This window comes from Moschus berezovskii, chromosome 2 (genome assembly GCF_049115385.1).
Source record: "Moschus berezovskii isolate FMDL1 chromosome 2, NW_MosBer_1.0, whole genome shotgun sequence".
Classification (NCBI taxonomy): Eukaryota; Metazoa; Chordata; class Mammalia; order Artiodactyla; family Moschidae; genus Moschus; species Moschus berezovskii.
Window position 1 is genome coordinate 63,735,279 of NC_142461.1, and position 13,992 is coordinate 63,749,270.

Consider the following 13,992-nt stretch of genomic DNA (forward strand, 5'->3'; position numbering starts at 1 on the left):
GACGCCTTTTACCCAGGCTTTCCTGGTTCCTCCTGAGCGCTACGCTCCCTGCTTTCTGGTGCCCTACTGCCATGGCCGCTTAGATTCATTGCTCTCTGCCTCGCCTGAGTTTTGCCGCAACTCGCCGGGGGTCCAATTCCCGCCTGGCCGCCCTTTTCTTAAAGAAGCTTTCCCTACGGGTCCCCATCAGGGCCAATTGACGTTCTCCGAGGAGGCAAGAGCTCCAGGGACTGGCCGGTCCCGATTCCCGTCGCAGCCAGGGCGGCGCCTGCGCCGGCGTTACCATAGAGAAGCAGGCGCCTCTCTGCTCTCGGTTTACACACTCTATGGTCCAGCCGGGTCGTGGCGGTAAGGGGAAAAAAGGGAGACCTCATTGCGCAGGCGCTCTGGGCTTCTAATTTTTTTTTTTTTTTAATCCCCGCACCAAGCGCTTAACCTCATTGGGGTGGAGGAGAAGGCGGCGGCCGTCTGGTCCGCAGCGGCAACAGGAGCGAATAATACGGCCGTAAGTGCTTGGTTAGGGCGAGGGTGTGTAGACCCCAGGCTTCCCAGGCCCCTGCCCCCCTCGCGGTGGTGGGCACCGAGGCTGGGTGGGGGCTAGGTCCAGCGCTGTCATCCGCTCTTGGGTGCACTTTGGGGGGAGGGGGGCGGCCCTTAGGTGGGAGCTGGGCGGGGAACGGGCCGGAGGACTGTTTATCCAGCGCGCAGATCGCTGAGCCCACGCTGCTCTGCAGAGGGTTGGGGGTGGCTCTGGGGTCAGCCTCGCTTTGTGTGCCCCTCTCTCTTCTCTCCCGGACCCCACCCCGGGCCCCCTTCCCGACCCGAGTCTCGGGCCTGGTAGGAGAAGCCGCGTTTGAAAAGAGCCGGGGCTTGCGAGGGGAGGGGGCCAGAGGGAGCAACCCCCCCACGACTACTACTGGGCGAGTGGTGGGTGTGGAGAAAGATCGGGAGGGAAGGGGTCCAGCCGGGCCAGACAAAGCCGAGCGCGGGCCGGGCGGGATGCGCAGGGTGCCGGAGGTCCCCGGGCCCGCAGCGAGCTGCTTCGGAAGCAGGGAAAGCGGACAAGTGCTGAGTTAAGCCTTGTGCAGCCTCCTCAACTTGCCTTTGTTGTTCTTCGGTATTGGCAGGGACGCTCTGACGGAGAGGAGTGTGTGATCTTGCACGTTAGCCTGGTTGGGTACAATGGAACTCATCACATTTTGCTTTCTCGTTTTCCAAGCCGCTTGGATGAGTCTGGGGTTTTCCAGAGTCTCACTTATTACATAATTTAAAAACAACAACAACTTGTGTTTATACCTAAAATTAAAAACAAAAATTAGGTGGAGCCTTGAAACATGTTTTGTTGCATCTGGGTGAGTTTCTTTGTCGTGAGGTTCGTTCATTAATGTTGACCATTTGTAGAACCTGTGAGCTCTTTAAAGATGATACTTTCATTTGTAGATATGACATCCAGAGCTCTAGATTTTTTAGTCCTTTGGGAGGCAGTGATGCAGAAGAGTCAGAAGTGAGAAACAGTTGCTTGCTGCCGTGTGCCTTGCACCCTGTTGGAGTGCCAGAATCTGGTATAAATGATGGCTTTAGAAATTGTTGCTTTTATAACTGTTATTGTGACATTTACTGTTCTCTTGGTCAGAGAAATCCTGGACAGTGGGCTCCTTTTGCTTGTCAAGGGAGTGGAGAATAGTAACATTGATGCAGGGACCATATAGATAAGAAAAATAACATCACAGTGTCCCAGAGTTACTGGATATTACTTATCTTTTCCATTTGCTAAGAAAGATTTAAATTTTGGTGAGCTGTTTGTTTATCCATCTTTTAAGATTGTGTAGTTGCACCATTTTTAGCAATTGTTACTCAATGCTCAGTTTCTGAAATTCATAGCTTATCAGCTAACATGTAGATGTTTTAGGATTTTAAAGTTTTAATTTTTGTTGTGGAGTTTTCAGCTGTAGTTTTGTATTCTCCCAACTAAGGTTAATCAAAGTCAGAAGTCCTTTGAAGAGACTGTTGGTGGTGGAGTTGTCAAATATTTTATCTCCATGTTACAGTCTAAAGTAGTGAATAGGGAAGAAGCGTTTGCACCTTAAATTAGTGCTAGAACTGAAAACCTCAATTTCCTAGAGTGCCAAGATTTTGGCCACAGGCTCAACTTTACCTGAAAGAGGTAGACATTTTTTTGTACTAATAGCAAAAATCTGAAGCTTGGTTTTTTATGCTTGAGTAACTACTGCCATAGAATCTCTTAAGTGTAGTTCAGATGATGGGAACTTGCTTTTTATAGAGCAAGATTTCAGATCCTTAAAATAGTTTGACAGGGATGTTGAGACATGAATGGCCAGAAGACCATTGAGTTTATTGTTCACTGGTTTGGGATTTAGATTTATTTCCCTTTAATCCTTTGTTAATTTTCTCCTCCCCTTTTTTTAGATGGCTCAATCTCACAGTTTATAAGTTGGGTGAGAGTTTTTTGTACCTGAGACATAAATTTTTTAGACTCCATTTATTCTTAACAATCTTCTACTTACAAAGTTGTAGCTTTTTAGATTGATGGATAATGCTTTTTATTTCATAATACTATTGGTAAATGTTGTAATCATTTAAGGGATGATAACATATTAGGCTCAGAGCTGAGTTTTGGTAACAACTTTGATGATTGCAGGTGTGGTAGTCACATAGTGAGAAGAATAGACAGTAGCAGAAAATAATGTTTGAAAACAGAATCACTGATGATTCAGTCTTTGGTTTGTAAAATATAATTTAAGAAAGTAAACTAACCTTATTTTACTGAATGCAACCAGGTCAGCATCCATAAAGAGTGTGTGTGTTCGGTTAACTGACCTCTAAAGGCCTTTTCTTTTTAGCACCACAATTTCTAGAGTGTTAGCTGCGTCTTCACACTGCAGGGATTTCTCCTCCTCTTTGAGCTCAGACCAGTACTGCCAGGCTGAATGCTCCTGCTCCTCAGATTCTTATGGTGCCTCCACAGAATCCACTTTCCCACAAGCATCTTTAGGGAATCCACTTTCCCACAGGCATCCCTGAAGATGTAGCTCAGATGTATTCAAACGGCAGCATTTCTTCTGTTATACTTTTTTTGACTTTTCTCCTGTTTCTTGCCTGGAAGTCTCCTCACTCCTTGCTGATTCCTGTTGTATCTATTACCTTCCTCCTGGGAAGATTCCTCTGGTGATTTATTCTTCTCTAGGTCCTTGAGGGTCCTGGGAGTTTGTAGAAGACTTTGTAGTAGCCTCTGTGCTTGGACTACTGGCCTTGTGTAACCAGTCTCTGTAGAAAGTGTGAAGGAATAAACCAGTGTATCTTAGAATAAAAGGATTGGAGCCTTGGAAGAGCTCTTAGAGGCCCCATAGTCCAACATCCTGCCTTTTGTCTACTGTATTCTGGTCTTGAACCTCAGACCGCAGCCTGCTTTCCTGTCACTGGACAGGTCTTGATTGCTGGAAAGATATTCTAGACTGTCTCTACTCTGCCCCTCCCCTTTGCCTGTTGATCTTGGTACTCTCTGAAGCAACATGAATCAAATCTGTTTCTTTTCCATGATATAGTCTTTCATTTCCCAGGACAGTCATCAAGCCTTTTCTAGATTTATTGATTAATTTATTAAACTCTTTAGTTCCCTGGTGGCTCAGCTGGTAAAGAATCCACCTGCCATGTGGGAGACCTGGGTTCGATCCCTGGGTTGGGAAGATCCCGAGGAGAAGGGAACAGCTACCCACTCCAGTATTCTGGCCTGGAGAAATCCGTGGACTGTATAGTCCATGGGTCGCAAACAGTTGGATACAACTGAGCGACTTTCAGGAACCACATGGATATAGCTGAAAAGACGTACATGAGTCTTACGCACATACATGAGTCTTAGGCTTCAAGGGCTCACTCAGGGTGTAATGGAGGAGACAGATAAAATGTTACAAATTCCATCCCTGTGATGCTGAAGTTTGTAAACAGCCCTAGGCCCTTTGTCCCCTTGTGGTATAAGCTGATATCACCTAAACCAGATACCACCATGCTCTCTTTAGACAACTCTTGTTTGTTATGGTCCTTAAAATGCAATATATGAAATAAAGCAGAATTTGATATGACCTGACCAGAATATATAGTTACTGTCTTAGGTTAGGAAACTGTATCAAGGATTTTCAGACATGTGAACTTTCTGGTTCTGCCACTTCCTAGCCCTATGGCTTTGGGCCATGGGCCAGTTAGATCATCTCTTTGTATCTTAATAATTTCATCTACAAAAGGAGGGTGAAGGCAGGCAGTGTTAATAGCAGCATCTTCTTATAGGACTGTGTGAGGATGAAGTGAGATAATATATGTAAGATGCTGAGAATAGTGACTGGCATATACTGAGTAAGTATATGGACTTCCTGTCATGTATTCATTAAGAGTCATGTAAGAGTTAATGTAACAATAATAGCAGTAACTGGGACGTCCCTGGAGTCCAGTGGTTAAGATTCTGAGCTCCCAGTGCAGGGGTAATCGGTTCGATCCCTGGTCAGGGAACTAACATCTTGCATGCCACAAGATACGGCCAAAAAAAAAAAAAAGCAGTAATCACCTTGCCAGAATCACTTGGAGAGGGTCTTAAAATACAAACGGCCTGGTCTTATTTATCACTAGCCACCCAGAGATTTTGGTCAGTTAAGTCTTTGTTGGGCCTGGGCAGCCACAATTTTTTAACAATCCTAAGGTAAATCTGAAAAACCCAGTTTGAAAGTCCTGCATTTTATGTTAATTTTGTCAGTGATTGCATTTGCTTTTACAAATTAAAAAAAATTACCAGGTAACAGTCATAGATTCTCCTAAAACATTTGAACATGGAGGTAAAGGGGAAGGTCTGACCCCAGATCCTGCTGAGCCTCATGGGAGGCAATGCATCCGCTTATTATCAGTTTGGGGTATGTCTCCTAAACATGGTTACCCTTATTTGTAGGAACATCTTCATAGTACTAACAGCCAGATTTGAGGGAACAAACCCTGGATTTTTAAAACACTTTTACATTCTTAATCTTCTTTGTTCCTTTCAAAAATCCTGTGAGGTAGGCAGTGGAAATACCATGATTATCCTGTCAATTTACAATTGAGAACCCAAGACCTCAGAGTTAAATCCTGGTACATGGTGGAACGAGGATGAGAACTGGGCCTTCTGTTTCTCAGCCTGATGTTCTTTTTGTGTAAATTGTCTCTTAGCGACGTAACTTTACACCTTATATTGAAGTTGTGGTTCTGAAGTCGCCTGATCGTTTTTGCCATGTGAAATCCGCCAGACCAGGTTTCCTCTCTCCTTCAGTGTGTTTATACTTACTTTTTAAAAAATGTGAATTTAAGGTTTAATAGTTATGAATATGTTAAGATTTATCTTTTCATGAAAAGAAAATTTAGAACTGGCCTGTGCCCATCTTGCGTGGTACGGTTGGGTGCGTTTGTCTTCATTCAGCATGACTGAGGTCAGTGAATCTGCCTTCTACCTCTAGAACGGTTGTCCAGTTAAATTTCTAAGCAGAATGAGTTAAACTTATTTGTAATCCTATTACAATAATATGGCAATAATACAGAAAGTTGAGAGACCAGACAGGGGAAAACCTATATCAAGCCATCCTAACACAGGGTTTTTTCTTCTCTTTTTTTTTTTTGTAATCCAAACACGTTTTTTGTATGTATTGAAGTAAAATTGACATGCAACATTATGTTGGTTTCCAAGTGTGTAGCATAGTGATTCAGTATTTTTGTATATTGTGAAATGATCACAACAAGTCAAGATCCATCATCTTACAGAGTTTTTTCCCTTGGATGAGAACTTTTAAAATGTAATCTATTAGAAACTTTCAAAGGTACAGTACAGTATTGTTAAACTATGGTCACCATGCCATACATTTGTTTTATAACTAGAAGTTTGTACCTGTTGATTCCTTTCACCTATTTGTCCCCCTGCCTGCTCCCCACCTCCAGGTTTTTTCAGTGTCCTGTCCATATGTCCCTGTTTTTTAGTAAGTCATTTTAGGTCTTCTGTGTTTTATGAATAATTTCCATGTAATGACATAGTGTGCATCATTTTGATTTTTAATAGCTTTGTCATGTTTGATTTCATAATGGCAGATTTTGGTAAACTGGGATCCTTATTTTTTTGGCTGTGCCTCGCAACTTGTGGGGTCTTAGTTCCCTGACCAGAGATTGAACCTGGGCCCTTGGCAGTGAGAGTGGACTCCCAACCACTGGACTGCCAGGAAATTCCTGGTAAACCAGGATCCTTGATGTGCAGGTATATATATATTTTTATATATTATATATCAAGATATATAATACTACATATTATAACAGTGGCTTTTTTTGGCGTGTAGTATGCTTTTTTGTGTTGTTTCCTTTGGATCAGTTCTAAGAAGTGAGAATATTGGGTGACTTTTGATACATATTGCCTGAATGCTGACCAAAAGCTTGTATCAGTTAATAATTACCTCAGCAATTTAAGAGTGCTTGACAAAAATTTTACCAAGTTCTGGTAATAAATTTACTTTTTTTTTTTTCCTGTGAGACGTATAGAACATTTAGGTTGAGTTGGATATTACCTGCAGGTGATCTCTTTCACTTCCATGGTTTCCATGTCGTGCATTGCCAAAGCTAGTGTGTTTTTCGATAGGCATGGAGGAAAACACAGCTTTTGCTTTGTGGGGCAGAACTGGTCTGTTTGTCAACATCAGAATGTAGTCTTAGGACATCTCTGTACCTTCCCTTCAAGTGTTTCTTTAAACAGTTGTGCTCAAGGGCCTTTCCTGAAATACTTAGTGACCAGAATGTCTGGTAGTGAGGGTGAGACATCTGTGTCTAACAGATTCCTCAAGTGATGCTGAGGCCACCAGAGCCTGAGAGCCACCTCAGGACGACCTTCTAACTTTCTGCTCAGTTCCTCCACAGAGCACGTCTCTCCTGTGGGTGGAGGCAGGGCTTCGTTATGAACAGAGGCTTGTTGTCTAGAGAGAGTGAATTGTCTAGCAGCTTCCTTCCTAATGTAGAGTAGCTGGGTTCATTCTGCAAACAATAAGCCAGTCTTTCCAAGAGTTGCTGAACTGCATAGAGACAGCTCCGTCTCTGAAGTCTGTGTTTTATTTGAGTTCTGAAAATCATAGAATTCTCCAGACCCAAGCCATGTCTTGCCAAGCCTTTGGTTGGCTCAAGGGTGGCAAACAGACCTCTTGTTCCAGTGGTAAGAGCCATCATGGACTGAATACCCAGCATGAGCCAGGCACTAGCCTGGGTGCCATGGGTGCTCTTTTGGCAGGTCTTACGGCAACAGTTAAAGGTAGATGCTGTTTTCATTTTATAATGAGAGGAAGTTGAGCCTTAGTTAGAGCACTTGAGTAATTTGTCCATGGTCATGCAGCTGCAGAGTAGCAGAGTTTGGCTCTTGGATTCTTCAGTTTCCTTTCCACTTATCTCTGTTTTTTCCAGCACAGGTTATTTTTCCTGCAGGAAAGGTCAGTGGGCTGTTTTGGGGGAAAGTCTGCTGCTGGCATCCTGCAGCATCTGGAGAGGCCTCTTCTCTGGTCAGGAAGGATGTAGGGATGCAGCCTTCTTATGAGGGTTTCCGTGAAGGTTGGTTGGATCCAGGAACCTACAGTCCCTTTTGGACTCGAGTCCTTGATTTGAGATCCACCCTTGGACAAGCCAGATTCCTTAAGACTTTATATAAACTCTTTTTTTCTTTTAACTTTGGCAAAATATGCTATTGTAACCATTTAAAAGTATACAGGTGAGTGGCATTAATAACATTCACTTAGGGCAGCAGTCATCACAGTCTATTTCCAAATCTTTTCCATCACCCCAAACAGAAACTCTGTAAGCAGTAAATCCTCATTCTTCCTACTTCCTCAGACCCCGGTCTCTATGAATTTGCCTATTCTGGCTATTTCATTAAAGTGGAATAATTATGTGTCCTTTTGCAACTAGTTTATTTCACTTAACATAATATTTTCAAGGTTCATTTATACTGTAACCTGTGTCAGAATGTTATTCCTTCTTAATCGCTAAATAATATTCCATTGTATGGATACTCTAGTTTATTTATCCCTTCACCTGCTGTTGGAAGTTGAGTTGTTTCCACTTTCTGACTATTGTGACTCTAATGTATGTTAGTTCACAAATTTGTTTGAGTCTCTGTTTTTAATTCTTCTGAGTGTATACCGAGGAGTAGAATTACTGGATCGTGTGATAATTCTATGTTTAGCTTTTTGAGGAACTGCCTAATTTTCCACAGTGGCTGTACCTTTTTACATTTCCAGCGGTTTTGTACAAGGGTTTCAATTTCTCCATGTCCTTGTCAATACTTGTTATCTCTGTTTGTTTTTTTAAATTATAGCTATCTTAGTAGGTGTGAGGAGAAGGAAACGGCAACCCACTCCAGTGTTCTTGCCTGGAGAATCCCAGGGACGGGGGAGCCTGGTGGGCAGCCATCTATGGGGTCGCACAGAGTCGGACACGACTGAAGTGCCTTAGCGGCAGCAGCAGTAGGTGTGAAGTAGTACTCACTGTGGTTTTGATTTTTATTTCCCTACAGACTAAGGTGTTGAGCATCTTTTCTTGTGCTTATTGACACTTTGTATATCTTCTTCAGAGAAATATACATGCAGATCCTTTGCCCATTAAAAAAAATTGAAGTATAGTTAATTTATAATGTTGTGTTTCTGGTATACAGCAGTGTGTCAGTTATGTATATATATTTTCATTTTTCCATTATAGCTTACTACAAGATATTGAATATAGTTCCCTGTGCTATACAGTAAGACCTTGCTGTTCGCCTTTGTCCATTTTTGTTTATTTATGTTTATCTTTGGCTGCACTGGGTCTTCACTGCTGCACGCGGGCTTTCTCAGTTGTGGTGAGAGGGGGTCCTCTCATGGTGCGCGGGCTTCTCGTTGCAGTGGCTTCTCTTGTTGGAGAGCACGGGGCTCTAAGGCGCACCGGCTTCCATAGTTGTGGTACGGGCCTTTGCTCATTTTTAAACTGGATTGTGAGAATGCCTTGGACAGAAGAATGGTGGGCTACAGCCCATAGAGTCGCAAAGAGTCGGACCTGCCTGCAGCAACTGAGCACATGTGTGTCTTTTGGGTTTAGAGTTTTAGGAGGTCTTAAATATTCTAAACGTTAAGCTCTTACCAGATATATGATTTGCAGATATTTTCTCCCACTCATCCTGTAGGTTGCCTTTTCACTTTCTTGATAACGTCCTTAGTAATTTTGATGAAATCCAATTAATCAGTTTTTTCGTGCTTTTTGTGTCGTATCTAAGGATCTATTGCCACATCTAAGGCCATGGAGATTTATTCTTACGTTTTCTTCTTAGAGTTCTTTAGTTCCCGGTCCCATTTTGAGTTAGTTTGTGTAAACAGCGTGAGGTACAGGTCTAACTTTGTTGCTTTGTATGTGGCTGTCCAGTTGTCCCAGCTCCAGTCTTCCCAGGTGGTGCTGGTGGTAAAGAACCGCCTGCCAATGCAGGAGAGACAAAAGATAAAGGTTTGATCCAGGGGTTGGGAAGATCCCCTGGCACAGGAAATGGCAACCCACTCCAGTATTCTTGCCTAGAGAATCCCATGGACAGAGCAGCCTGGTGGGCTTCAGTCCATGGGGTCGCAAAGAGTCAGACAGACTGAAGCGAGTTAGCACAGCACAATGAAAACTGTGCTTATCCTCTGTTACCACTTGGCATTTGTGTTGTGCTTTGGGTTTTTGATCTCAGCCGCCTCAATTTCAGCACCCTCCTGCCCCTCCCTGTTTTCTTCCCTTGTGACAGGGTTCATGGATGCTGTATATTACAGCTTTGCTGCCTGACACATAAGATGCACTTAGTAAATGTGAGTTCCCTTTCTTTAGATTTTGTCTAGTCTCGTGTTCTGATGTAGATTATAAGGACCTTCAGTATACACTGTATATTTCTTTTTCAATTTCCAACCTTCTTTTGTCCCCTATTCACTCTAATGCCCAGTCTAGCACTGTGTAAGGGATGTGCTTAAGTTTTATTGACTGAATTGTGAAACTAAACTTAGATCTTTGCAAATATATTTGGGTAATTGGAGAAAATTAATCTTTTCTTTGGCTGTACTTTGAAACTTGTGGGGTTTTTTTGTTTGTTTGTTTTTGTTTTGTTTTTCTGGCTATACCTGGAGGGATCTTAGTTCCCTGAACAGGGATTGAACCCAGGCCCTCGACAGTGAAAGTGCCAAGTCTTAATCACTGGACTGCCATAGAATTTCCAGAAAATTTTTCTTAAAAGATTAGTGATCAATATATTATAAAGTTCTTTAAGATTTAAAATTCAGGTCCTTTTAAGTCATCTTCCCAAATGTGGGGATTGATACCTTTCAAATGCCATAGGAATTTGTTTTGTATGTGACATTTGATACATGGATAAACCTCAGGCTGCATAATGTGGGGTTCATTTCATGGATGATTGACACATTTTAACTTGTTATTTATGATTATGATGAGTTTTAAATTGGGAATTTTACTTACTTTAGATGTGATTTTTGTACATCTAGATCTTGCCTTTTCATTTTTGACAAATGCTCTTAATTTCAAAAATTATTTTGAATTTGTGTGATGAGTGTATATCACTTTCTAACAGGAAAATTAAGTATCATTAGAAAATTCTTCTTTTGCCTAGAAATCCCAAAAATTAACTATTGGAAAAGTATCTGATCTTTCTCTCTGAGTCTGTATTATCAGATTTCCCTCCCTCACACTCTTTAGTGTTCTGAAGGTCTAATGTTACTTGTCCTAAGTGGTCAGACCTCCCTTGGGAGTCCATTTTATAATCTGCCATCCAGATACCCAGGAGGGGAAGGCTCATTTCAAAGGTTGGCCTTCGGTGTTTTGTTTTCTGGTAGGTTTTGACTCCTAAGTAGGTATTTCTTAGCATCTTGTTATATAAACACTTTTATCATGAGATTCTGGTTATTCTTCCAGTGCTTATGTTGGCAGATGCTTATTATTAACAGTGAAAACAAAGAAAGGAATTATTTTATTCTTGTATTTTCTAGTTCTGAACGATGTAACAACATCAGAGAGGTCAGAGCAAACCCAGTACTTGAGATATTTTCAAGCTAATTGTCAACCAACAGAGTGATTCAGCAAGAGCTTGACCTCCCTTAGTAGGAATAATGGCTTATGCCAGGGAGAGCGGGAAGGAGAGATGCTGACTGTTTTCTTTTGCTATCTCTGGCCTTATTTATGGAGACTTTGGGCCTGGTGTGTATCTTAATCTAAAGCTATATCTTTGTCTAAAAAGTCTAATTTATGAAGTATTTTTATTATTTAACAGATCCCTGTCCAGACATTGAATCCCATTCAGAGGAGGGTGGCCCCTTATAAAAAGAAATGTGCTCATGCCCCGCTGTTCCCTGTGGAGTTGATGTTGCCTGACGAGGGTGGTATTTTAGCCTGTTGCTGATTGAACTCACCTATTGGTGGTGAATGCCAGTGGCCTGTGACTGCATTTATAAAGTGAACATGATGGAAAAATCTTTTTATCCTCTCATTCATTTCAGAATTTGGAGTCGATTTCTGAAATTGCCAAAGAAGCATTTGTTTAGACAGTATAACAGTGTTTAGCTGAATTGTATAGTGATTATTTTGTGGAATTATGGAAGAGTGAGTAAGCCCTGGAAGATGAGACACATCTTGTGATCATTTGCTTGCTAGATCTGTTTTGGGGTGGCATGGGTGACACAGGGGGATGCAGAAAGTATGTACATAGATGTTCATGAGAATGGGCCTAAAACACAGAGAGCCCCTAACGAGAACTACTGCTGTTAAAATAAGAGAGTTACTCTAGGGTGTATCTGGGTAATTAGTGGAGAACGGATTGTGTACCCTGATCAGAATCCTCAGTAAACTTCACAGTTTGTGCCTGAGGACAGAAAGTGGGGCTGACCGCCCTGTTCCCAGAGAGCTTCACTCCAAGGAAGGGGGACAATTGAAGAGATGGTTAGAGTCCCCTGTTGGTGTGTTGAATCCATATGGGGGACTGAAGAAGGAAGGGCTGCTCATCTGGGAGTGGGGGAAGGATGTGTCCCTTCCCGTTTACATCTGAAGAATCTGAGGCCCTAAACAGGTCCATTCTCCCCGGTTGGGTGCTCTGGGGCCTGTCTGTTGCCTTCCATTTATGAGAGAGCTGTGTTAGCTGGAGACTGAGCTTGTGACAATGGACAGGGAGCCACGTAAATCCCATGGTCTAATGTGAAGTGGCCAGGGAAGCAGCCTTGCTGAGAGAAACCTGAAACTAACCACTTTCAGAGAACCCTGAGTCTTCATAAAATCCAGACTCTTCTATTTCCAGGTCTTTACTTGAATCACCAACTGATCTTTCAGTTTTGGAATTTTGGGGGTGGGGATTAGACATTGTGCTTTTGGAAAGTTGGTTGCTATTGAGATGGCTTCTGGATAGTTATGGCATTATTAAAATTATATAATTTTTACTGTAGTCGCAAGTTTATTACATGAATTATTGGTTGTAAAAATTTTTTTTTAAGCATACCTCAGAGGTATTCTTGTGGGCCTTATGAGCAAGTTCAAATCTTGTATATGAAAGTTCCATTCATTTGTTTAAATTACGTAGAAAGAAGAGAGCCTTTCTAGTTAAATCCATTAAATTTTTTAAACTATAAAATATTTATTTTTTTGAACAGGTAATACAAGCACATAATTTAAAATTCAGGTTTCCTCTTCTCCTGGCTGCCATCCACCCTCCCCTGGAGACCCCAGTGTTATTCATTATGTGTATGAAATAGTGCATATATATGCCTTCTCGCCACTCTCCTTTTTTGTGGAGATGTTGACTATTGAATTTTGCTTTTTTTTTTTTTTACATTAATGTATCTTGGAAATTAGTCTATGTCAATACGTTAAAGGCTTCTTCATTATTTTTTTTGAAAATGAAGAGTATGGTTGAATAGTATGCCGTTGTATAGCATACCATAATTTACTCAGGCCTCTGTTAAGAAACATTTAGTTTTTTCTAGTCTTGCATTTATAAAACTATGCTGTGAAGAATAATCCTATAATTATTTTGCATGTATATGAATAAATTCTTATAAGTTGACATTTTGGGTTGAAAATTGTATCATTAATATTGTGAGAGATACTGTCGATTATCCGTCTTAGAGATTTTAATAAAACCTAGATGGCAGTAAGAGAATCCTGTAGTTAATACACTTTAAACTGTAATTATATAGAAGCATATGACCTAAGAGTAGTTTTGTAGACATGTATGACTCTGTCTTGTTCTTTTTGAATTAAAACATGGCTATAGTTCACTGATCAAAAAAAAATGAATTGAGCACTTTTTTCTTATTACTTATGGGTTTTTTTTTTTGCCAGTTTTTTTTTTTTTGGTTTGTTTTTGTTGCCAGTTTTTGATTTTGCAAGAACTCCAAGACTGAAAGAGCTTAGGAAATACACTTGCTTCTCTTTGCATGCACGCTAAGTCACTTCAGTCATTTCCCACTCTTTGCGACCCTATGGACTGTAGCCCTCCTGGCTCTTTGTCCATGGGATTCTCCAGGCAAGAATACTGAAGTGGGTTGTTGTGCCCTCCTCCAGGGATCAAACCTGTGTCTCTTAGGTCTCCTGCATTGGCAGGCAGGTTCTTTACCACTAGCGCCACCTGGGAAGCCCTTGCTTCCCTGTAGGTGTTATCAGTGCTATCTTGTAGAGATGAGTGTAGGGATGGACATGGACAACTTGCTGAATGACTAGCTTTTACAATGTTTTTCAGTTCTTTGTAATAACTGATGACACCTATGGTTTCAGGACTCCAGTTCCTTATGACTTTACAAATAACTTTCTGGTATTTATGGGACACAGTTATGCTTATACTGGAAAGAATATTAACATACTTCTTAATGTTTTAAAATATGTATTTCCTTTGACTAGATACTGTATGTACATGGTAAAAAAGTTTAAAAGATGCACCGGGATAAAGAGTGAAAT

At 41.4% G+C, this 13,992-nt stretch overlaps 1 protein-coding gene across 5 annotated transcripts in view; it reads left to right on the forward strand.

Annotated features, from left to right (window-relative positions):
* Positions 1 to 354: 354 nt before the first annotated feature.
* The window catches only part of CLASP1 (cytoplasmic linker associated protein 1), a 279,111-nt gene continuing 265,473 nt past the window's right edge, over positions 355 to 13,992 (forward strand). For all 5 annotated transcript variants that reach the window (XM_088828824.1, XM_055398059.2, XM_055398061.2 and 2 more), the window contains exon 1: positions 355 to 505. The gene's annotated coding sequence lies outside the window, so the exon portion shown is untranslated. The remainder of the gene's footprint in view (positions 506 to 13,992) is intronic.